Source organism: Bidens hawaiensis, unplaced genomic scaffold (assembly GCF_021521415.1).
Source record: "Bidens hawaiensis isolate Kalapana, Puna unplaced genomic scaffold, B.hawaiensis_p1.1 tig00002602_1, whole genome shotgun sequence".
Classification (NCBI taxonomy): domain Eukaryota; kingdom Viridiplantae; phylum Streptophyta; class Magnoliopsida; order Asterales; family Asteraceae; genus Bidens; species Bidens hawaiensis.
In genome coordinates this window covers 480,987-508,273 of record NW_027491141.1, presented here as the reverse complement: position 1 = coordinate 508,273, position 27,287 = coordinate 480,987, and the positions used below count along the sequence as shown (strand labels likewise).

At 34.4% G+C, this 27,287-nt stretch overlaps 1 long non-coding RNA gene across 1 annotated transcript; it reads right to left on the bottom strand.

Moving 5' to 3' along the window:
• Nucleotides 1-806: 806 nt before the first annotated feature.
• On the bottom strand, nt 807-26,812 carry LOC143620531 (uncharacterized). Its single transcript, XR_013151350.1, has 3 exons — nt 26,658-26,812; nt 24,938-25,089; nt 807-941 (listed from the first exon to the last, which is right to left on the bottom strand). It is a non-coding gene; the product is annotated as an uncharacterized LOC143620531 (long non-coding RNA).
• Between the last annotated feature and the right edge of the window lie 475 nt (nt 26,813-27,287).

Below are 27,287 nucleotides of genomic sequence, written 5' to 3'. Positions count from 1 at the left end.
TCTTCCAACCCTACTGCCGATAGGAACATTCTTATTATAAGCTTAGGGTTTTTTTATATGTTATAACATAGTTTAACACATGCAAAGCTTCACACAAATACGCTCGGAGCCATGCTTTAACTTGGTTCTTCAAGATTTGAACTTGGTTCTATAAGTGTAATTGGTTCTATTACATCGAACACGATGTAAACGGGTACTTTATATATTTTGCACACTTTATTGTGTGTCATACACAATTATCAATTCAATAAAATTAAAAGGTTTATTGTCTTATTTGTTAAATTTTTTGATGGAACGCCTTATACATCTATACTCTCTAATAAAATATTACAAGTTTTCCTATTTGTCACTCTTACATTAAACCTCATCCTTTTTAACAAATTTATAATAGTAAAATATAGTTACCATTCTTAAAATTTATGCTTCAAAATTTGTTAATTTAATATTTACTTCCTATATTTTATTTCAAACATTTGATATTTATAATTATATTTTACTTTAAAATTGTTTTAAAGACTATTATACAACGATTGTATTAATAGTGTTTAACGGGTTTATTGTTTCTTATATATTGATTATTTATTAAATATTGTGTTTTCAAGAATAATCCATGTAGTACACGAGCCTCAAACTAGTGTGTAATATAAACAAACACAAATAACAAGTATCATATATCATATAAAACATAAATCACTTTTTACCATTTCACTCACTTAACGAGATTACATAACTTGGCCTAAGAAAACATGCGTAATTATGGAAATTGACTAAGAGTGCCATTAATAGTTATAAAGTAATGACATGTTTGTGTCATTTTTTATGTTGTTGCGACTGTAATGTTCAAGTCTAGGCACCCTTTAAGCTCCAATATCTCTCCTTCTTTCCTTTTCCCCCATAAAACAAAGTAAAGCCCTCCAATCAAGAAGATTCCTCCGATAACACTAGTAGAAAATGGCCATTTATCACTTTCATTTTCATTTCCGAATTACGTACATAATTATAATAATTATAACAGTAATGTAACATTAGAAAAATAAGAAAATAAAAAGTTTCATAACAAGTCTAGCTCATTATCTATCCACTAAATAGGAACGTCTACATTCAATTTTGACAAGGTTTAACTACTAATCATAAGTTCGTTTTTAAGTTTCCACAATTCAACATGTACTACCAAACTAAAAAAAACATAAATATATTTTAATAAACAAATAGCAAATTACTTTCTTATATTTCAAGACAACCAATTTTTAAATTAATGGAATTTTAAAATTAGACATTAGGAGAAGCCACGTGAGAGGCACACGAAGATAATATTGTCCTTTTAACTTGAAAAACAAAATGATAGGCCAACCCAAACTTTCTTCATGATATATCCTCTGTTTTATATATATCAAACTATCTTAAAGACAAGTTTCTCTATCTCATCACCACAAAATTGTTGCACCACAATGTCATTAATTTATTCTCGTATATCATTACCACTACAACACCACCTACAGTTTCTAACATCCTCACCATTTTTTTTTATCACGAAGTTATGTGATTCACGTAGGTTTCAAGTCAACCGGTAACCCGAACCGCACAGTCACGTCATCTTTCCTTACATCTGTAAGGGTTTTGTTTTTATTAATGTTTTGTGGTTGTGCTGCAAGGTACCATTTCTATTTGTGAGCCCATTACTGCCAAATAATCCGCTAATAAGACTTATTATCAATGATACCCTCCCTCTAATTCATATATGGTTTGTAATTGTTTAAGTGTGTGGTTTGTGGAAAGAGTGAAAATGGCATGTCGTTTTTAACGGGTGAGTTTGAATGTGTGGTTGCCTTTGCCTAACCAAGAGCACAACCTATAAATATTTATATTACTAGGTTAGTTACCCGTGTGGGGTTATAATAAGTACTTTTTTTTAACAATAACATAATGTGAAATACAAAAAAAAATGTATTACATATATAAAAATATATTATACAGTAAAAAAAATTACACATTACGTAATTTGGAAATAAAAAGTTGTTAGAAAATTCATAAATCATAAATTATTTCTATGTTATTTTATATATCAAAACTTACTTGTAAATGTCAACTTTTTTAAACCAACTCGTGGATCAAAACTCATTCTAATCTTAAACTATTTTGACATAAACAATATTTGATATTTTAATCGGTTAAAGAAAACACACCCGTTTCGTATTCGTTACTTATAAAAATCTAATATTAATAACTAATGCAATACATTTTATATTAAACAAATTAACAATTGAAAATTAAATATTAAAAAGAGAAATGTAGTTAATATAAGAGAGATGTGGGAAAATTTTGTAATTATCAACATAGTTAATATGAGAGAGATGAGGGAAAACTATTAGACTAAAACCGCATATTTCGACAAACCATATAGACGAAAACCGCAGTTCACTCAAAAATAATAGATTGAAAAGAAAAGAAAGAATAAAATATAAAACTGTTAATAAGAAAAAGAAATATATATTTAACATGGGAAAAATGGGAATATTTTGTAAGGATCACTCATGTGTAATGACATATGGCATTAAGACCTGTGTAGAACACGAGTTAGAATATATAAATTTGTTTAGATAATAACACAATGTAAATATGTTCAAATGATATAAAGATATAATATATGGTAGAATAAATTATATATTACACAATACGGAAATAAAAAGTTGTTGAAAATTCACAAATCTCAAAATATTTTTGTATAGAATATTGTAAATTTAACCTACATATCAAAATTAGTAGTTTCGTTTTGTTTTTCATTTTAACTTTAGATAATGAAAACACATAACATACCATGCGTTAAAACAGGTTGTCTCAAAAACAAATCAAACCATTAATAGTAATTGACTTTAGCTTTTATTAATCTTCATTGCAAAACAAACATAAAGTTAAAATTTTTTTATTTGAAATTAATTATTTTATCTAAATCAACGTGAAAATTTGTTACTTATAAAAGCTAAAAGCTTAATATTAATAAATAATACAACATATTTATATAAAACTAAATAATAATATCTATGTTTGTATTAAAAATTTAAATTAAAAAGTAATTATTAAAAAGACAAAATAATTGATTAAGAAAGAAAAAAAAGTTAAATATAAAACTATTAATAAAAAGGGAAATGTATTTAATAAGAGAGAGAGAGAGAGAGGTGGAAAAATTTTGTAAGAAACTATCTTGTATGATGTCATGTGACATTAAGAACCATTATTTATTAAATAGTATAGATTATATATGTGTGTTGTCAACGCATAGTCTTTGGGGCTCACTCACTATCTCGCATATGAACGTTGTTTTGTTTTGTTTTTTCTTAATTTCAAGTGACATCGATTTACTAGATTCATGGGCATACATAAAGAGATGAAGGCTAGTGTTCTCATGTTGCTCATGTCAAGTCATAGGCACACGTATAGACAGAAATGAAAAGGTTATTAAATTTATATTAACTGGGAAGGTTATGTAACGTATTTGTAAATATTCACTTTCATTTATCATTGTATTAATCGCTTATTTATCTAATATTTATTGTTTTTAACTTGTTTTGGTATGATCTTACATGGATATGTATTTTGTAGGTTACGAGCGTTAAAGGGAAAGAAACCGATATTTGAAAGAGATTTAGAGGCCTTTTACGCACTATTCTTGAAGAACCAAGTTAAAGGCCGGCCCGTATCCATATATGTGAATGCCATGCATGATTTATTATATTATAGCATAAAATAACAAACCCTAGCAGCCCCTAGAGCTGCTAATCCGAAAATCAGCAGCAGCTCACAAGGAAGAAAGAAGAAAAAAATAGAAAACCCTAATCTTGGTGAAGAGTTTTGATCACATCCAACAAGAGGAGAAAGAAGAGAAGTTTAGCAGCTGAGTTTACAAGTATTATCAAGTATTTAAGCATCAAAATAGCAGCCATTAACATCACATAACATCTCCATATAGTTGGGTTTGGTTTACGTTTCAAAACTCTCTTGTTTTTTTATCTTAAAAGTGAATTGTTTTGCAATTGAGTTGTGTATGATCAGAATTGATTTTTAGATGATTTTGATTATGTGTTTGGTGATTAATATGATGTTTAATTTGAGTATTTGTTGCTGTCCAAAAATCATGCTTGGCTAATTTGTTTTTTTCTACCTAGGTTAGATGATTTTTGTTCGGTTTAATGAGTTGATTGGATTGTTTGATCAAGATGAATTGAATTGCCATTGAAAGATTGGGTTAATGATGAATTAGGTTGTGTTTAGTGGCTGTGAATTTATTGATTTTATCTCATAATCTCGTGCATCGGTTAATTGAATTGGTTTTGATTGATAGTTTCATGTTGAAGTCTTTACTTTATGTTTAGAGTTTGTTTGTGGTAGGTACAACCGTAGGGTTTTGTTGAGATTATTGATTGATATAATTCAGTGGTTAAGCATCTTCTTAAAGACCGAGAGGTGATAGGAAGTAAAGTCATCCCATTGCTTTTACTTGTTAGGGTTAGGATCGCGCGAGAGCAGGCTCGGTTCTTGTCGGGTCTGGGTTCGTGAGCGATTAGTTGGTCTAGTTTGAGTTAAACCAAATTGTTCCTCTATCCTTGGTTGCGTAGTATTCGTTTCCATTAGGGTCGTGTGTCGGTGAGACTGAGAGGTGAGTCGGCATTAGAACACCTTAGCATTGGTTTCTCGGTTTGTTCATAAACAAATAAGTGTAAGTTAGAATTTGTTAGTGAGACCGAGAGGTGATCTAGCTTTCTTGAGCGAACGTTAGTTGTGTAATCCTTAGATACAGGTGTCGTGAGATCATTCAATCCATTAGCTTGTTAGACTATCAATATGATTCTTCCCTATGTAAATGTTTTCTCCATTGCCAGTCACATTCGTTAAGTTTCGTTATGCGTTTCGTTAAGTTTCGTTAAGTTATGTTAATTAATTTAGTTAAAGTAATTTAGGACAAGTAGTTTAATTGTTAAAAATCAATTAAAAATATTATTATTAGGAAGGTCTTGTCTAGGGTTTAGTGATCATAGGCGTTCTCGCGTGTCCTTGTGTTCGTTACTCGGACTTCTTAGGTGTATACTACTTGTGATCAGTACACTTATCGGTTGTGTGTGGATTCATTAGGAGTTTCGTTCTAAATTTAAAGCTTAGTTGTGAGTTCCGTAAAAGAATCACTCATGTGACACACATCAATCATGGATTATCTTTATGCTTTAGCATCTCAAAACTCACTCATGCAGAAAATATTTACCACTGGTTTTAAGATCGGGTCTCACACTAAATGCTCGAGACTCAATAAGATGCGTGCTTTTTTGAATTACGAACCAAGATTTAAATCACATTTGGGATCTGTTTATCCTAAGTGTATGCAGAGTTTGAATCATGATTATGTACCAATAATACTGAACTCTGTTACACTGGTTATTGATGGGAAGTTATTTTTTCAAATGTCTATTGAGTAAAAGAAAGTTTATCAGATTAGGACCATATCATATTCTACTTTGACGATGGCATTACCCAAGAATAGTTTTCACAAGTTTAGTCACATTAAGATTTTTGCTAAAATTGTATCAAGCCTTGAAATCCAAAAGTGTGCGGAGTACAAAGCAAAGCAAGAAGTCAATGTTAAAGTACTAGTTTAGAAACTTTAACATAACTGAAGGAGAAAATGTTGGTGAATTGATGGCAAGATTTTGTTATTTAACTGCTAAAATGCACAATTTCAATATGCTTCCAGTAGACAGTGATCTCATTGATACATCGAAGAATTACCTACCTCCTTCTTATGCAACTTATCTGATGGTCCTCACCAAATACGAGTATTTTAAGAATGAAGAACTAACTACCAATGAGTTTATACAAAATTTGGAGGAAATGGAGTTTGATTTAAAATGTCAAGAGTCATCCAAGGGTAATCAAGACCCTACTTTATATGGTGGTACAAATCCAGTTAGTAAAAGTGTACCTACATCTACTCCGATCACTACTTTTTATTCTCAAACAACTCAAGATATTCTTCAAAAGAATGTGTCTAAACCTAATGTATTCTCAAATTAAACTTCTAGTAATGTTGGTTCATTTCCTATTGTCACTCCACCGACGAACGTAATCATGAGGGAAACATAAATGCATTTTCTTTCATGGTAGCTTTTATGGCTTCTTATGAAGAACGTAGGTGGTCAACTAGCAAACATTGGCATGACCGATGAGGATTATGATCATGTTGATCCCGATGACCTTGAGTCAATGGAATTGAATTGGAACATGGCTATTATTGTGAGAAAGATAAAGAAGTTCATGCAAAAAAAAACTGGTAAAGACTTGCCTTTCATTAGCAAGAGTATTGGCTTTGATAATCTGAAAGTCAAATGTTATAACTGCCAAGAGTTTGGTCATTTTGCCATGGAGTGTAGAAAGCCTAGAAAGGAATATTCTCCTGGATCAAGAGACAGAAACTTCAACACCAACAAGAAGTATAATAACAATGAGTCCAAGGAGAAACCTAGAAATGCTGACTCTGCTAAACCTGGAGGGTCACATGCACTGATAACTTAAGATGGCATTGATTGGTCCCAAAGAATGTTGGGTAATGCATTTGTTGAAGGTAATCAAGCTAATTTGGATGTGATTGAACAAGTGGAGCAATTTGAGTATGCTAAGGATGATAAACTTATGGATGAGAGTGATGATTAAGAAACAGATTCAGAAGATTTAACTGTTGATTTGGAAGAAAAGTTTGCTTGCATGGCCAAAATAGAAGAGGTTAGTTCTAACTCTTCTAACTCTAATTCTATTGAGTCTAATATATGTATTTCATCTAAAGTTGATAAAATAGAATTTTGTCATTACGGGGAATATAAGTCAAAACTTGATTCACTTTGTCACCAAAATGATCAACTTGTTTATCATCTCGCTATTATTCGTGATAACTATTGGCGGGTGGTTTAAATTGACAAAAAAACAAAAGATAACATTGAGGCCTTGTCGATTAGTAATCATTACTTGGAAGACAGACTCAAAAAATTCCAAATTGATGGACAGACTCAAAAAATCATCATTGATGGAAAGACTCAAAAAATTCCAAACTAAGAACTAATATCACCAAAAATGAGAATGAGGTGATGGAGTTAAAAGATAAATTAGGAAATTTTAGATATTCATCTTTTATGTTAAATGAAATAATTGAAGTTAATAATACTCATTAGAAATCAGGTAAATCTAGTTTAGGTTATGTTGAAATTCCTCTTCCATTTCATAATGATTATACCAGTATCCCACACACAGATAATGTAGTTGACATTAACGGTCCTTTGACTACTATCCGTTTTTGAGTTTGGATAAGGTTATTCATGAGGTGAGAACCAAACTAGTTGAACCAAAGTTAACTTCAAAACCTCATATTCAAAGTAATGTGGCAATTACTGAAAGTGACCATGGATTGTTAGTCGAAGATGTGTGTGAACCCCACGTAGTTCACAAAGATAAGAATATACCTATTGCTAATCATATTCTTTGTGAAACATGTGATTATGAGTGTAAAGTATCATCAGAGAAACTTGTTATTTCTAATGCGGATTTAATTAACTTCATTAATTTGATTCAATGTGATAAAATAAAAAGTGGTTGGGTTTACAAACGAAAGGGTGGATAAAGTATTTGATGAACGAGACGTCCCTTTAAGTTTGATTAAGCCTGAAATAATTGAGAGTGTGTTTAAAAATGAGACATTAAGCTTGACTAGGATTGAAAAGGCTTTTGAGATATCAAAAGTGCTTAATAAGTCTCAAATGAAATTAGCTAAAACCGATAAAGTTTGTGAAATCATCTGGATTGGATACACTCAAAAGTTTTTAAAATTGTTCTAATCTCGAGTTTTACAAAAAATAAATACGCAAAAAAGGCAGAAACTTCTAATCTAAAGGTCGTGTCTTTTCAACTTGATGAGTCACACTTATCTACTGTTTCATCACAAGCTTTTATGGATATAAGAATGTGTTTCTCATGTAGTGAACGTGGCCATGTTTCCTAAAAGTGTGCATCTAGGGTGAATCTTAATGGAAAGTCAAAGGAAAAAGTTCCTTTGGTTAAAAGCATCTTGGAAAGACAACTTCCTCAAGTCAAGGTTGATGATACTCATAGTATGTTTCATGAAGTTAACCCAAGGAAAGTTGTGAGGGTTAATATTCAAGAGTATGATGTGTCTAACAAAAAGGTTGAGTTTGTTAAACCTATTTGTGAGAATAAGAGCACTTGTGTGATTCGTGATGAATATCTTAAATGAAAGTCAAATGCACCTTTGACTTACACCCGTGTTCATCAAACCAGCAAACTTGAAACATACTTCAAGTAAAATCAAGGTTCCTATTGATGTTCTTCCAATAAGGAAACCTAAGATTAAATTGTGCCAAAAGGAAACAATGATTAAGACCAAGACTGAGGCTTGGCTTTCCTATTTGAACTAATCACTTTTTTATTGTGCAGAGTTCATCCAACACTATTTCAGGAGATAAATGGTGAATGGATAGTGGATGTTCTCGGCATATTATCGGTGATATGAATCTCCTTTCAAATGTTAAAGATATTCAAGGGGTTTATGTGGCATTTGCGGGTAATCAAGGATATTTGCTTACAAAGGAGGGAGAAGTTTTGAAAGGCTGTATTACATTCAAGAAATTTAATTATTGTGATAAAGTTCATCACAATTTGTTGAGTATGTCACAGATTTGTGATAAAAAGTTGGCAAATTTGTTCACTGATAAGTAGTGTGCTATTCTCAAACCATGATTTGTTATTCCTGAAGATATGGTTATCATGCGAACACCTCGATCAAAAGATATTTATGTGCTTGACATGGCGTCAAAAGTGACTTCCTCATCGACAACAACGTGTTTTGTCTCTAAATCAACAGAGAAATATACTATCTTTTGGCATAAAATGATGGGTCATATTCACATTCAAAAGATGAATCATTTAACCACAAATGATTTGGTGGATGGCGTTGCATTGAAAAACTTCAAGATGAACGATCACTGTGTTACGTGCAAAAAAGGTAAACAGAAGAATAAGTCACATCCATTAAACATGATCAACAATATCCATACTCCTCTATAACGTCTTTACATGGATTTGTTGGAGCTCTTTATTTCTTAGTCGTTACTGACGACTATTCTCGATTCTCGTGGGTGTTATTTATGAACACAAAATATCAAACACCCGTTCTCATGCAGAATTTGATCACCAAGGTCGAATCACTTTATAAATTGAAAGTGAGATGAATTCTAAGTTATAATGGTACAGAATTTAAAAATAGCATGATGGAACTTTTATGTCTGCAATGGGGTATACATCACGAATACGATGCCATGTACGTACCACAACAAAACGTTGTTGCTGAAAGGAAGTATACGGCTTTAATTGTGGCGGCTAGAACTAAGTTTGCGGATTCTATTCACGGTTTGAATAGAGTTCTCACAGTTAAGAAACTCAAGAAGACAAGCTATGAATTTCTTAATAACTGTAACTTGAATCTTCAATTCCTCGAGCCTTTTGGGTGTCCTTTTAGAATGTTGAAGAAATATGCTAGTAAATTTGAAGAGAAAGCGATCAAAGGTTTTTTTTTTCTTGGGTATGCGTCGCCTAAGAAAGGGTATATAATTTCTCTTTTGGGTGTGTAAATAAGTGGCATTTTGTTGATTGTCAAAGGTACACCACACCACATGCAAGAAAGGGACCTGATTGTATGTTCGATTCTGAAAGTCCTTTCAATTCTTTCACTCCCTCGGTTGATGTTGAACAGGAAGATCTAATTCGTGCTTAAATTGAAGAAGAAATATTATATAAGCCGAAATCTTCTATTTTTGAAGATTCCGTTGCAACTGATTAACCCGAAACATCCGATGATGTTTCTATATCTTCTGATGGCCGACTTTGAAGATTCTTCCTCCGCTCCATTTACTGAATCTTAGGATATTCTTGAGGTACAAGTTGGAGAATCTTCCCAACCTTTGAATGCTGAATAGGCTAAGGAAAACATCACCAACATGCAAGAAAATGTTGAAGTTCCTGAGAATCCGACACTTACGATTCACTATTATCATTCTTAGGATAACATCATTACTGATGTACATGGCGCCAGGTTGCTAATGTATGCCATGATAATGTATTGTGTGCGTATGCTGATATCCATGCATCGGGAATCATGAGCATCGCCAGGTACATTTGCTTTTTATTCCAAATTGAACCGACAAGTGTTTCATTGGCACTTCAATAACCTTCTTTGGTAGAAGCAATGCAAGAAGACATGCAGCAATTTGTATGAATAGGTGTTTTGGTATCTCATTGATCAACCGAATCGGGTGAAGAAGGCGATCACGACAAAATGGATTTTTAAATGTAAAATGGACGATCTTAGGGTAATCGTGAGGGATAAGACATGATTTTTCGTCCAAGATTTTAACCAACAAGAAGGCATAGGTTACAACGAGGTATATGCTCTGGTGGCTTGACCGGAGGCTATACGTATCTTTTAGGCCTTTGCAGCTTCCAATAACTTTAAAGTTTATCAAATGGACGTTAAGAGTGCGTTCTTGAATGGGGGGTACTTCATGAAGAGGTGTATGTGAAGCAGCCTCCTGGTTTAGAATATCTGGACTATCCCAAGCGTGTTTATTGATTAAACAAGGCTCTATATGGTCTTCACAAAGCTCCAAGAGCTTGGTATAGCACGTTGGCTTCAAACGAGGGACTGTGGATTTTAATCTCTTTTACAAGACTGTGGAAGAAGATCTTATCCTTGTCCAAGTATACGTCGATGATATTATTTTTGGCTCGACAAACAAGTTATGTAAGGACTTTGAGAAGACAATGCAGAATAAGTTTGAGATGATTTCGATGGGAGAGATGAATTTCTTCTTGGGGTTGTAGTTTCATCAGTATGATTATGGTATTTTCATTCATCAGACAAAGTACGTGAACGATGTATTGAGCCAATTCAAAATAACTGCTGGAAAAGTCCCCTCGACGTCTCTTCCTGTGGGTCACAAGTTTTCATCGGACGAATTGAAGGAAACTGTTGATTCGCCCCTTTATTGAGCTACGATTGGTTCTTTAGTGTACTTAATTGCGTCTCATCCTGATATCATGTTCATTGTTTGATTATGTGCCAGGTATCAATCGAGTTCCCAAGTGAGTCATAAGGCGGCTGTTAAGCATATTTTCCACTTTTTAAGGGGTAATTCTAACATCTAGTTATGGTATCCCAAGGATGATAGTTTCAGTCTCACTACTTAAACAGATTCTGACTATAGAGGATGCAAAATAAACTACAAATCTACCAATGTAGGATGTCAATTGTTAGGAAACCGGCTTGTCTACGGCAGCGTAAGAAGCATACAACGACCTCTACTTCAACCGCCGAAGCCGAATATGTGGCAGCCTTGAGTAGTTGTTAACAGGTTTTGTGAATCCAGCAACATCTGCGGGATTACGGTTTGAAGTTTCTTACCACTCCACTATTTATTGATAATTCTGCTACGATATTGAAATAAGATATGATTTTATCTGGATTATTTTGAAAAAAAAACTAATCAATGTTAAAAGATTCACATGAATTTTCAGAAAGTTGACCTTTCTAACCAAAGCATTGACAAAACGTGATTTACTTATCTGCTTGTTTTAATTGTTTTAAAAACCTTAAATGATATTCAATTGCTCGGTTAATTATTCATATTTTGTACAATTGTTTTTCTTCATTTACTTAATGTATTTGTTTTTAGGGGAAAAAAAAGCCAAAATACAAAAGTATTGTGATTTCTGTTTGTATAGATAAAACCCAAAAACATTCATATAATTTGAAAAGCCAAAAACATTTAAAAAAATGCTCCTTAAAATGAGTTTTTGAAGCAAAAACACTATGTGCTTAATTGTAGTAGTGCATTGGTAGGTCTTAAACAAATGATTAAGGAAGAGTATGTGATATAGACATAAAAATTAGCAAATTGAAATGGGTGTTAGTCTCTTGTAAAGTGTTGGTGATGAAGGCAGAAATGAAATAACCTGTCATACTAAAGTCTTAAGTCAGTTTGACCCATCAAAATTGTTACAAATATTTAAGTTTCTAGTTAATAGTTAAAACATCAACAATGTATGGTGTATGGTCTTAAATCATGTATTGATGGGATGCTTCGGGGTTCCGGACTCCATTGGGTCTTTATGCAGTTTCTCATCTCGGTATTCACAAATTTGAATATTATTTTTTACAAAAAGAGAACCCACGGTTTATCTACCATTATAAGTCGTTAAAATTAATCACGTATGTACTTCGTTGTACAAACTCACTACTGACTTGATCAAACCACGTTGTGAGTGATACATTGTCCTCTTGCTCGCATCTTATTAACATTAAGAAATGGACCACTCGACACAATGTATGTACAACATACATATGAAATCATGCATAGTCATCCATGGTAAAGGACCTCGAGGTATTTCTTGATAATGGGGTTATATCTTGTAGTGGGGATTATTTGCTAGTTTGCTATCGTAAAAACTATATTTTAAAATGTTTTGATCTGCTGATTCGAAGGTTTAAGTCAAGTTGCGGTGACATGGTAAATATCATAATTAACTTGAATCGAGATTAGAGGCTGATAGTTTTTGATATTTTGTGCCCTAATTAAAACTTAAAGCATATCATAGAAATTTCTAAAAAAATTGTTAAAAGGCTCAGGTGAACAACAATACCAATGATTGACCTAACACCAGTCATAATAAAGCCGAAATATAGAACTATGATTGATGGAATTCATGTCAATATAATTCCCTGCTCGAACTCGCAAAAATATGTTTAGTTTTCGTAGGTTAAAATTTTGGTTTTTGTTTAGTTTTGATCTGAGTATTCGAAAAATATCAAAAAGATTTTTGGTTTGTTTTGATATAAAATTTCAGAAAAATCCAAAAATATTTTCTATTCTGCCATATTTTCGATTACCAAGCTATGGGAATTTAAAATTTGTAATAGAAAAATTTTACCCACGCTTCAAGTTAAAAACGTAAATTTAAAGTAAATCTTTAACGTAAATTCTTTAAGGTAAATCTTTAAAGTAAATTCTTTAAGGTAAATCTTCAAGGAAAATCTTTAATGTAAATTTTTAATGTATTATTTATAAAATGGCATCCAAAGGTTGGTTTGATGATTAAATGTGTACTGAATACTAAAACTCTAAGAGACGAATTCGCCTACCACTGTTTGCTGTCGAAAACCACCCAACACAAAAGAAACTCTTGCAAAAAAGTTTCGGACCATTTTGATATTAAAATTTGTTGATTTGATCTTCGTCGAGTAAGTATAAGGTATAGGCGGCCTTAATGATTGTCTTAATTTATGTTTTGGTCTAGATTTGAATGATTTTTTGGGAATAACCTTTAATGCACATATATTAAATCAATTGAACAATCTAACTTATATCAAAACTTAATTAGTTGATTAGGACAAGTTTTGAGTGAATTTAGATTTCAAAATTGCATGTTTTGATTTTCTTGGTTTCATCTAAATTTCGACCTTAACTTGGATAATCAAGAAACTGCATTCGTTAAATTTCATTCTTTTATAATGAAAGACTCTCATTTATGTATTATTTATTAACGAATGACCACATTGATGTGTTTAACGAATGGCCACTTTCGTTGGATATTCTAAGAATGAGAATTTTTTTACTTAACAAATGTGTAATGGCTTAACGAATGTGCCCATTTGTTTTGAGTTATTAACGAATGTGTTTATCCGTTAATAATTCTTAACGAATGAGATATGTTTCATTCGTTATTCTTTAAAGCATAACGAATGAGGACATAATTGTTAATTTTAAAGTATATTTCAAATAATAACTTGTTCATTTTTGCAACTCAGGTTAATATTCCCGAGTGTGAGCAAGAATAACATGTTGAGAACGCTGAAGCACAAAAAGAAGAATTTTGTTACCAAACTTGTATTTGACAAGAAACACAACATATGTGCTTTCTTGGAAGACGATTTCTTTGGGTGTGGTATGTTTGGCAGGGTTATTGTCTTTCTAAAGAAATTGACGACCTACCATGCCATATCTACTAATCCACCCGTCCATTACAGTATCACCAGGCCCACCTGGGAGACGGCCAAGTACGTATCAAGCAAGAATCACATTGTTGCTGAGGTACAAGACAATGAGATTGTTGTTGATTTTAAAGTGATTTGTACGGTATTAAGGTTTGATGGCACGGTGGATAATTGGTGTGAGTTTGAACGTGAGTTGATCAAGGGATTGTTTAGGTGGTTAAAGTATAACTTGAACAATTCAATGTACTAAAAGGCAAACTTCTGCGAGTGCAGGGTGATGATACAATCGGTGTTTATTTCAATTGTGTTAAATAAGTCATTCAACTTCTAGGAAATGGTGTTTTACCATTTGAAAGAGAATTGCACGACGAGGAATAATAAGTTCTTAGTGTATCCAAGATTCCTTTAGATGATCATCAAACACTTGCAGCAAAATTAAATCAAAGACCCGGTGGTCCGAGCTGATTTATTATTTTAGAGAATATGAATGAAAAATCTATGAGGATAATCAGGGTTTATCATCGTAAGACAAATCAAACAAAGCCACCATTCAAGCGTTTGATTGGCCATTTGGCTCGTGAAGACTATTTAGCTCCACCTAATGATCGTTGGATCCACGATGATTTGGATTCGGAACATGAATGTGGTGAAGGTGGGAATGATGAAAGTAGTGATGGTGGTCCGGGAGGTGATGATGGTAATTTTGTTGCGGTGGCAGAACATAAGCATAAGGCGAAGGGTAAGGTTATTTTAGTAGATAAGCATGTGAAGAAGAGAACCCATAGAGGTTCTAGTGTTTAGATACAAGTTCCACAATCACAAGTACTGAGGATTGTTGCGTCTGCTACTGTTGTATGTAATGTATCTACTCCATCAACACCGATGGTTACTCTTATGACAATGGCGTCGACCGATTCACATTTTAGGTCGATTCCTCAATTGATGTTGTCTCTGATGCCTTCTTCGATACAAGTCGTGACTGCTACAAGTCCAACAATTCCTGCATGTCTGATGTAAAGGCCAGACTTCTCATTTATGTCATTCAACGGACCTACTAGGCCTATGTAGTTCATTCATCCGAACTTCGATAGGCTGCCGGTACAACAACAGATGTTCCAGATAATGAACTTGAGACATATTCAGGAAACTCAGATGGTTGCTGACAGGCAATTTCAAGAGCATATGAGGGATGACCAAAGATAGATGATGAGACATTTGAAATATGCCTATAATGAGAACCGGGAGATAAAAGCCTTTGTTACTGCTCAGGGGGGGAGACTGAACAAGCATGACAAGATTATCCTTTAGTTGACATGCAAAGAGGATATGCTCAAGAAGTTGAAGTGTAATGATGATGACAAAGATCCCAAGGCTGGAGGTTTTGATCAGCAACCAGGTGATGCTGCTTCATCATATGGGAATGTTGTAGCCGAGGGGGAGTGAGATAAGCAATTAGTGGTGTATCACGATTCCACTAATGTGCAGGCCTTGAACTCTATCAAAGGGAATATGGTATTGTTTGTAGCTGATAAAGGGGTGGTTATGTGTATGATGAATGCCGATGAAATAGAAGAATGTGAATTTGTTGACCACTCATAATTAACAAAAGAACAAATCGCCTTGCTTCTTAATTTGAACGAGGAGGCAGTGGATGAAGTGGAGAAACAGGTTGATGTAGAGGTTGAAGGCAATGAGGAGGTGAGTTTCGATAAGAGTATTCCTTCTGAGAATACGTCTGTTAATAATGATGATGTTGAGGTCGAAGACATGACAGCTGAAGAATATCCTGATTTATACACTTAGTCTAACAACTCTAATGAAGAAATTCAATTCTTCACGACTGAGCATTTCCCAGTAGCTGAAGAACGTCTATGAAAGAAGAAAGAGAAAGAAAAGGGAAAAGAGAATGTATCTGAGACCGAGTCACGAACTTCGGAGGGTATGTGTCAATCACAACATGATAAAGATGAACAAGATGATTGAGGCCCTGAGATATGCTGAACGTGAAGATTATAAGCAGTCAAGAATCGAGAATCAGCATACCATATGAAGAAGTTTGTAACGGTGAAGACGATCAAGGGTAATATCATCTCGTGGATGTACGAACCTGATCTTAACGTTTGCATCGTGAAGTGGGAGCACGAGGTTTAGTACTTCAAGCATATTACTGACGTGCTTACTATGCCGCGTTGGGATGCTTGTGTATTAGCTACCAAGACATTCTTGAACCGTGGAGGAAATCAGTTAATTGATTAGTTCAATCAACATTTGGTACAAGAGGTAATTTATGGCTTTAAAATTTTCAAACTATAGGTGCCTACGCGTAAATATATCAATGAGATCGATTTGCGTGCTGGTTGGAGGAAGCTGGTATTTAACGTAAGGCCTCCGTGTACGTTGAAGAAACCTCCTATAAAGACTTTTCCCTGAAGTCTTTATAAGAAGTTTAATAGGTGGTACTACGACAACAAGACTGACGAGGCAGTAATTGTATTGGGTACGGGTTTGAAGACCAAGTTTATAAGGATTATCGATCCTATGTGGCTAGTCAACCTGTCTGAGTCCGATAATGAAGTGTGATAAAAGAATTGGTTCAGATAGGTGAACGTGAACGACAAAGAACAGGCTATGCAGTTCTAAAGGGTTGTACATCTATGTTATGCATTTGGGATACATAGTTGTGCTGATTGGAAAAGTATCAGGTTCGAAAAATGAATCTACAAAGAGCTCAAGACGAGGGGGAGATTGTTGATGCATTATAATGCGTCTCGGTCTTTGATTAAAGTATTTAGAAATTAGAATAATGTATAGGGGTCTTTTGGTATTTGTATTAAATTCACATTCGCTAATGTAAACCTCATTCATTAGAGTAACTAATAACGAATGAAGCTCTGAGTGTTTATTCGTCCTCATTCATTGGGGGATGTTAACGAATGAGAGTAACGTATATGTTCATTCGTTTAGTTAACGAATGATTGTAACGCATTAATAGCGAACGAGGCTCATTTGTTAGGGCATGTCTAAATAATGAGCTCAATGTCTATATATACTGTTGGGATAAAAATTCGGCAAAAGAAATATTGGAATCTTCTCAACCTCCTCAGAAAATGGCTATGTATGAAAAACCGAGCAAACTTGGCACTTCAAGCAAGCCTAGACTTATTCAAGCAAGGTATTGCACTCTCAAGTAAATTTATCTTTTAGAATTCTTCTAAGTGTATGTTCGAGCAAACTACACTTCATCTAACAAGGTTGTTCTTCAATTCGAGCAAGGTTTGTTTCACTGCAAACCCTTGACTTAACCAAGCTGAAACCAAGTATTTTGGTGGATCGAGCAAGGTTCTATAATAAACAGTGGTCCAAGCATACTTTAAGGAAGAAATTATTCTAAGTAATTCCAACACACAAGGTTCAACCTCAAACAGGCTACAGTGTCACCATAACACTTATCTTGAAGGGATCATTGAAGAACAAGTTTGCTAGTAGGATATTATCAGGAAAATTTTGATATTATCATGAAGATGGCTAAAGTAAGTGAGGCTGGGTCTATATTAAAATATAAGGGTGTTAATTTATTCGAAGGGATGTGTGAGCATAATAAGTCTCTTACGTCCCAGCTTATTAATGTTCTAAGGTATGTTGAGCAAAAAGATGAAAAGCAGGTGAAAGCCCGACCTACTGCTTATCAGATGACCAAGTTTAAAACTTCAAAAAGGTAATATCATCTCATAGATGTATGATTCCGAACTAATGGTGTGTATTATTAAGTGGGAACACGACATTCAATATTTCCAACATATTGCCGATGTTCTTACCTTGCCAAGATGCGATGTGCAGACACTTACCAACAGGGTCGTTTGGGTTGGGTGCTAACAGGCAAACACAAGGGTGGTGGTGAACGGATCCCAATGAGTTGTGATAGACTCATATGCTAGTCTTTTCCCAATTAGGAGGCTATGAAGAGGATTATTCGAGATCCATATATTGGGCTATGGGCTGGATTGGGCTTGATGGTGCTAGAAAAGCAAGCCAAGGAGACTATGAAGGATCATGTGGGTTGAAATGGTTGATGTGGATGTTGGGCAAATGGGAAAAGGGTTAAGACAAAGGATGGGTGAGTCGGAAAAACAGATATCTCTTTTATATTTTTTTGATGCTTTCTTATCTATTATTGTATGTTAATCTTGTTTCCACTACCGAATTTTGAGTTTCTTAGTTTAAATAAGATTAGTTTTGTTTAGTTTTTTAGTTCTTTTATTTTTGCAATTGATAAATATTGGGCCTCTTAATCATGACAAGTTGACAACTGAGTCGTATCATTTAGGCACTTTATAAAACCATGTTTTTTAGTATTCCATTTTATTAGTATAATGATTAGTTTCTTAGATAAATCCTGACAGGTTATATTATAGGAAAATACCTATTTGTTGAAAAAATAACCCAAACTTAACCGTTGGTGATCTGCATGGAAGTTGCACGTGATTATTGTTGAAGTTTTCTTTATTTTGAATAAGCGAATTGTTGGCACTTATTGTCCTAGTTTTATGCTTTAGACTAGGAAGTTTGTTATTTTTAAAATTTTATTCAAGAAACTTATGTATTTATTTTATGTACGCACCTCTTTATCAAGTTATTATTAAAAGTCATTCAAACCCTAATAGTCGTTCATTATTGTCCTTGCATTCTTCATCTTAGTTTGATCTCAGATCCATTGTTATAATCACAACCAAGTTCTTAATACCAACATAGTGGTATCAAAGATTTGGTAATCCTCACCTAGCTTACACATTTCGTTTTACATAAACTTGTGCTTCATCAATGGCCGATAAGTCTGTAGCGCCAACCACACCCCCAAGTAATTCTAGTATTCAAAAGCGAGGGATATGTATTCTGGAATATCCGGATGAAGATCATTCTTAGATCTCATGAGCAATGGGATCTGGTGGAGAATGGAATAACATTTTGTGATGTTGATAAAGTAAGAGAAGCCAAAAGGAAAGATGCACGTGTCATGGCTCTCATTCAACAAGGAGTTCATGACAATCTCTTTTCTCATATTGCAGCAGCCAACACTGCCAAGGAAACATGGGGTACTCTACGCATAGAGTTCCAAGGTGATTCTCAGGTTAAAGCAGTTGAGACTTCAAGGTTTAGGGAGGGAATTTGAAAACCATAATGTGCATGAAGGGGAGATGATAAGAGACTACTTTCCAGGGTTATGGGAATAATGAGTCAACAATAATTCCTATGGTGAGACCATAGAGGATCAGAAAGTGGTAGAAAAGATACTCTGGAGCCTGACTCCTAAGTTTGATTTTGTTCTGCCATTTATAGAGTTGGCGTATGATCTGACCACTCTTACTCCCGTGAATTTGATAGGATCCATGCAATCCCATGAAGAAAGGTTAAACTGCATATCTTTAACAAAGACACCCGAGAAGTTAGATGAACATGCCTTAAAGGTTGTTCAAAATGGCATGTGATGCTGCTGGTGGTGGTAGAGGTCGTGGAAGGGGAACAATCAGGGGGGGAAGAGGGAGAGGAAGAAGTCAAGAAAGATCTAAAAGACCTCAATGCTATTATTGCGGTAGATTCAGCCATATCAAAAAGGATTGTTGGTTTAATGATGAAGCACATGTGAAGATGGTAGCAAATCAAGAAGAAGAAGAAGAAGAAGAAGAAGAAGAAGAAGAAGAAGAAGAAGAAGAAGAAGAAGAAGAAGAAGAAGAAGAAGAAAACAATGATGACCAAAGGCTCTATCTAGCACTAGTTACGCCTGTTGAACCAAAGGAAGCCAGTGACCAGTACATGCTTATGGTAAATGCTAATTCATCTTCAACAACCAACTCTCTTTGGTTTATTGATTAACCATTTAAATCATCTATGAAACTTGGTGATAAGAAAGAAATTTCAGTTGAAGGTATTGGTGAAGTCAAGATCAATACACATGATGGTCAGTGTTAGTTAGTTGGTGTTGTTTACTATGCACCACAATTGGAGTATAATCTATTGAGGGTAGGTCAGTTGACGAGAAAAGGTTTTTCCCTACACTTTGATGATGGTGCACGTGCTATTGTTAACAAACAATCAAAGGATGTTCTTATGAAAGCGCAGCTAGAAAGAAACAACATGTCTTTGTTGGACGTGTCAAAAACTATTCATCAAGTGCATGCCAAGTTTAGATAATCTATCCTAAATGTGGCATCAAAGATTTGGGCACTTACACTGTGAGGTCTTGCAGCTGTAACATGACAAGGGAATGGTGTATCGGCTGTCAAAGATCAGAAACTTTCAATCATGCGAAGGATGTGTATAAGAAAAACATGCCAAGAAACCCTTTCATGCAAATACAAGAAGAGCTACTAAAAGGTTGGAGCTTGTTACTTCTTATTTGTGTGGACCTATGGAAGTTGATGGCCTTGGTGGTAGTGAGTTCTTCCTTTAATTTATCGACAACAATACTGAAATGTGTTGGATTTATTTTGTTGTGAAGAAATCAGAAGTATTTACTAAGTTCAAGCTATTTAGGCTATTGTAGAAAAACAAAGTGGTCGTTTATCAAAACTCTTAGAACTGACAAGGGCGGAGAGTGTTGTTCCAAATAGTTTAATGATTTATGTGATGAACATGGAATCAAAAGGGACAGACTGCACCCTATACCCCAAAACAAAATTGGGTTACTGAAAGGAAAAAATAGAACTGTACTTGAACTTCTAATAAGTATGCTCAAAGCAAAGAAAATGCCTAGATATTTTGGGGTTGAAGCTACAACCACTACAGTAAGTGTCTTGAATGTTTCTCCTACAAAAGCTCTAGCTAATCAGACTCCATTTGTAGCCTGCTCCAAAAGGAAGCCCACAATTGACCACCTAAAGGTCTTTGGGTGTTTAGCATATGGTTTGGTTCCTTCTCAATTAAAAAAGAAGCTATATGATAAATTTGAGAATGGAATATTTATTGGCTACCCAACACAAACCAAAGGATATAGATTTTATAAACCTGAAACCAAGAACTTCTCAACCCAGAGATACGTGGTATTTGTTGAAGATGTTTGATAGGATTAGAAAGGAAAATATGATGGTGAATCCTATCTGCTGCTGGAAAGTGATCCAAGTGCTTCTCCAGGTGCTACCATTCGAAATTATTCAATCCATATTACTAATCATACTAATGCAACACAACAAACTTTTAGAAGCACACCCTACATGACTAGACTACAAACCTCACAAGGTAGTCGTGGGTTCCCCGAGTTCGCAAATTGTGACATTCGGGACAAAACGAGGTATACGTTATTTATTAAGTAGCGAGTATACAGTTAACCAGTTATTTCGTATCGAGTAAACAATTAACCGTACGATTCTGATATGACCCGGATAAATGGCGTGCAAACTTATAGATTTCAGTTGTACCGAGGGACCAAACGGACTGGTAAAATGGATTGAAAAGACTGAGTCCGGAATATTTTGGTGAATTGTACGCCTTTTGTACTATTAAATCCGTATAAAAACGAAAACGAACCATGTAGCAAATCCCGACATCTACACTGTAAAGTTCTATTATAAATCAAATCAGTTTATCAAACAGTACGTTTACTCAAGTTTGTGTGATCTTACCTATTTCCAAAACGCGTAAACGATCAACTTAGCCAGGCACGTAAAACGGTGAAATTGAGCCAAAACTGATATTATTTGACACTGTACAATGTCAAAATATAGGACTACTAATATGTCCTGGGTGTAACAGTTGTACCCAGACTAGATATACAGCCAAATTCAGTTTAAGGATTGTACCAGTATTAATTGTACATACTAATTATATGATTCGAGCTATAATCGAGGCATATTACTTATACTTGTGGATTACTGATATTATCCTATGATAAGATGAGTTACATGACCCCACTTTTTAAACTGTTTTATGAACATTTGAGGTGGAAAGCATGTTTATATATATATATATATATATATATATATATATATATATATATATATATATATATATATATATATTTATCTATCTGGAAACCCGTTATGATGTGAACTGTCTAAGTTCTAACACTTAAAAGTCCCCACAAACACGAGTGATTAATTTCGAACCAAAGACATGTGAATAGTACTATTGGTTTGACAAACTAAATTGATGGAGACGGAAGGGTATGCCGGGAAACGTTTTACTATTGCACATGAGCATATAAATCTGTTGTAACACGCTATGTGGTGTTAAACATAGTACACGTTTGGGGCATGTGGTAGTAGAGACCGCGGGGAGTGCGTGGGCAGTAGAGACCACGTGGTAAAAGTATTTCAAGGGTTCACTTTTGGCTTACTACAATTACATCAAATACATATATACTGTGAATACTGTGATTACGTATACCAATTTCGTATAAATTTGTGAAACTCACCAACTATTCGTAGTTGACCCGTTTTACATGTTTTTCAGGTATACCAAAATTGGAATGATGTGTTATGTGCTATATGCTCGAGTAACGAATAGAACCATTGTAGATAAAAGCAAATATACTATTGAAGAATAAAGTTTCTTATAGAACCGGTTATATTGTGTAACGCTTATTTTGTAATTTTATTTAAAACAATGTATCATGATGTAATTTAGTTTGTTAATTTTCTTTATAAACAATGTGGTTGATAAAAAATGTATCTGTTGCATTCCCGTATTACGCTTCCGCATTTGCGTAGTCAGGATGTGACACAAACAAGCACGGAATCTAATGTCACCCCAGTTAGTTACAAATCACTTAGTGACCTTTATGCTAACTGTCAGTTTGCCTTAACTACAACTGACCCTACTTCTTTCGAAGAAGCATCGAAGACAGAAGAATGGCAAGTTGCTATGGAAGAAGAAATTAAGTCTATAGAGAACAATGGGACTTAATGGTGTCAAGTGGTAATACAAAAACTAAAGTGGGACCTGATGGTGAAATTTTGAAGTACAACGCCCGGTTGGTTCCAAGGGATATGCATAGAAATTGGGCATTGATTGTGAAGAAACCTTTGCTCACATGGCAAGGTTAGAAACCATACGTGTGATAATTGCAGTGGCAGCCTACTTAAAATGGACTATACATTAGTTAGATGTAAAGTCTGCAATTCTCAATGGTGAACCGAAAGAAGTGATCTATGTAGAGCAGCCTAAGGGGTTCACTATGGCAGCACAAGAAGACAAGGTGTATCAATTAAAGAAAGCTTTCTATGGGCTCAAGCAAGCCCCTAGAGTTTGGTATTCAAAAATTGATACCTACTTTGTTGATCAAGGGTTTGTTCGGAGTGCTAATGAACCTACACTGTATATCAAGAAGTGTAAAAATGATATTAACTATGGTTGTTTATATGTAGATGATGTTATCTATACAAGTTCCAATATTGATTTGGCATATGAATTTAAAGGCAAGATGATGAAGATGTTTGAGAGGACCAACGTGGGATTACTAACCTATTTCCTTGGGATTGGAGTGAAGTAGCATTAGAGTGGAATATTCATTAGTCAAGAAAGGTATGCTCTTAATCTAATCGGCAAGTTTGGTATCTTGAATTGGAGTAGTGAAGAGATTCCTAAGAGCACAAATGAAAATTTACAAAGTGAAGATGGGGCTGAACTATTTTATCGTACGTATTACAGGAGCCTAGTTGGTGGTCTGATTTATTTGACACACACACACCCAGATATGGCCTATTCAGTTGGTCTGATATCATGATTTATGCAAAAGCCATCAAAGATAAATTTAGGTTCTGCCAAAAGGGTTCTTAAGTATGTGGCTGGTACAACTGATCTTGGGATATGGTATGGTAGTGGTGATAATAATTCAGGAGTTGTGTTGCATGGTTACACGGATAGTGATTGGGCAAATAACTTGGATGATAGGAAGAGCATCTCAACTAATATGTTTACTTTGGGAAGTGGTGCCATAACTTGGAGTTCTAAGAAGCAGCATGTGATGGGTTTATCCCCTACGGAAGCTTAATATGTTTCAGATATATATGCTACTTGCCAAGTTGTGTGGTTAAGAAGAATTTTGGAATATTTAAATGTAGCACAAAGAAAGCAATAGTGATATTTTGTGATTAACTTTTCTGCAATATGTTTGTCAAAGAACCCAACTTTACACAGCCGCTCTAAACATAATGAATTGAAGTATCATTTTATTCATGACATGGCTACTAAAGGGTTAGTGAAGTTGGAGTTTTGTCACATAGAAGACCAAGCTGCTGATATGTTAACCAAAGCTTTGAGTAAAGACAAGTTCTTACAGCTTCGGGCCACGTTGGGAGTAAAGAAGTTTGGGTTATGGGAGGGTGTTGAAAAAATAACCCAAACCTAGCCGTTGGTGATATACATGGAAGTTGCACGTGATTATTGTTGAAGTTTTCTTTTATTTTGAATAAGCAAACCGTTGGCATTTGTTGTCCTGATTTTATGCATTAGACTAGTAAGTTTGTTATTTTTAATGCTCTATTTAAGAAAATTCTGTATTTCTTTTATGTGCGCACCTCTTTATCAAGTTATTATTAAAAGTCCTTCAAACCCTAATAGCCGTTCATTATTATTTTTGCATTCTTCATCTTATTTTGATCTCAGATCCATTGTTACAATCACCACCAAGTTATTAATACCAACACTATTTGTGTACTGATTATATTAAGGAATATGAAGACAATAACTAAGTAAATCCTGGTTACCCCTCGGTGAAATCCTCCTGTAATACGTCGTTAAGAGCATTACCCACTCCACGTATACTGACCGAGTATCATGGGAGGAATTCTAAGACTTGTGTATAGAAATAGCCTTATGTTTTGTAGTGTATAAATGAAATGGTATTTTACGTACCTCCCAAAACTGATAATTTCTCCTATGAGTAACGCTGAGAAAATGGTGGTAAATATGAACGCCAACGGAGTAGACAATCCAAGAAAAACTGGTCCTTTTCTTTCAATCACCCAAGTTTGCAGATAGAATGCAAATCCCGTTACCACAAAACCCTAAATACCAAATAGTACACTAAAAAATATATTCTACCATCATTTCAAATGTATACTTTTTGTATCTACAAACATATTTAAAACTCGTATTCCCTTAATAAACTTTATATGTCAAAACACTTATTAACATCCTTGTACTATATCTCAGTTCATGCAAAATATTTATATTCCATTTATTAAATTTTTATTTTTGTTATTTTGCATGATATTTGGACCTAGCCTCATTCTTTATATATAGAAATTGGTTAAGAGTAGTTCGTTAGATTAATACAGTTTTGTAAATGCATGTAAACAAAAGTGAATCAATATTGCCAGTTTCGTAAAAGCTAAGAAAGTATGTGATCAATCAAAAGTTTATAACAAAATCTGTTACATATTTGGTATCCGTCTTAGTTTCTTAAAATTGGTTCATTTTAACCCTTTTTTTAATTGGCATATTGAATTTAATATTTTAAAACCAAAAAATTGCTTGTAATAAAAAAAATACAACACCACAGTTATAATATACTAATAAATATACTGTATGTCCCAAAAATAAGTAGTAGAAAACAATTAGCGTTAAAAAAATTTACATTACATAGTTTTGCGTATGTTTGTAAATTGAATATTGAGTTATGTTAACTGCTTGAAGAAACGTGGATCGACTTACTAGTAGACGATCAACCTTCCTCGGGTATGAGTGTGCTATTTCACCGATGGTTTTCCGGGGTATGAATTCTTCCACCTACAAAACGAGCAGCACCGGGAACTTACCCCTCAGAAAGGGACAGAGGGGTCCTCTTTGTGGTAACCCTCCGGTGTGAGAATAAGATATTGTAGGAGAAGATAACAATAATCTGAAAGTGAGTAAGGATTTAGAGTGTATTTTCTTTCTTACCTCCCCTTGTGGAGGTGGTGTGGTATTTATAGTGTTAGGGTTTCCAATGATTGGGCTCAGACCCAATTAGGGCATTTTTGGCCTCCTCCTATTGCTTCGCGCCACGTGTCCTTAGGACACCTGGTGCTTTTTCATTGATTATTCTCTGACCAAGGTATTTCACCTGTCCCATGTGCAATCACGTGGTAGCACATGGGTTTTGCTGAGTTGTCCACCTTTCATTGGCAGCTGTCAACATCAGCATATTCTTTATTCCTTAAAGGATACCTTCTGGAAGGTTGTCTGATGAGCACAATCATGGTTGTCCTTATCCTGATTTGGATAAGGACGTGGTTGATTATGTGCATGTGTGATATGCGCCTATCCTGGGGTTGCGCGAGGTCTTCTCTTTATTATCACGCGCAGATATTTCATGCGCAGATGTGATATGCGCAAGCATATGTAATATGCGTGAGCATATGTGATATGCGCCACGCGCAGATGCGCCACGCGCAGATGTGATATGCGTGAGCATATATGATGCGTGAGCATATGTGATATGCGCCATGCGCATAGGTTTTGGCTTTGTGTCTTCATGATGTCCTGATTTCAAGCCTCGTCTATATCTTGTGGGTTGACCCGCCCCGCTCGATGTTAAGGCGGGTGCATACCTCTTCACTGCTAAAGTGTTTTACCGAGATAAAATACTTACACAATAAGCTATGGCGAGGAGTCTAATATTCCAACCAAGCTTCCATTGGCAACCTTCTCGTTCCAAGGCAATGGCAACTACAAATGATTGTACGGAGCTCAAAAGACACTGAAGAGTTGTGAAACTCACCTTTGAAGGATAACTTCTTAATACACTTGTCTGTTTTCCCATTTCATATCATCAATAAGAAGTTATGAACTAAGAATCATATTAATTGATAATTAAATAAACAAAACTTACGCATGTTTATATTCACACGCACCCACATATTGTATGTAGTGATTAGTTTGACTAAAAGAAAGCATTTTATTTATATTGACAATGCATGTAATTAATATAAAGTTATTTGTCTCTCTTTTATTAATATTCATCTAGTTTGTTCAGTAAATAGTTTATTCTGTAATCACTAATCCATAAAAAATACATAACTGATTAAAAAAATCGTGTGAGGATATATTATGAAGTTGTTGTACACGTCTTTCTAGGGAAAACTCCATTTATTGACAAAACTTTAAAAATGTTTTCTAGCTATTAATCATACTTGATTATTGGTTATAATTAAACTAGATTTTGAACCCATGTATTACACGGGATTTGTCAAACGACAAAAATAAATAAGGTTATTATTTC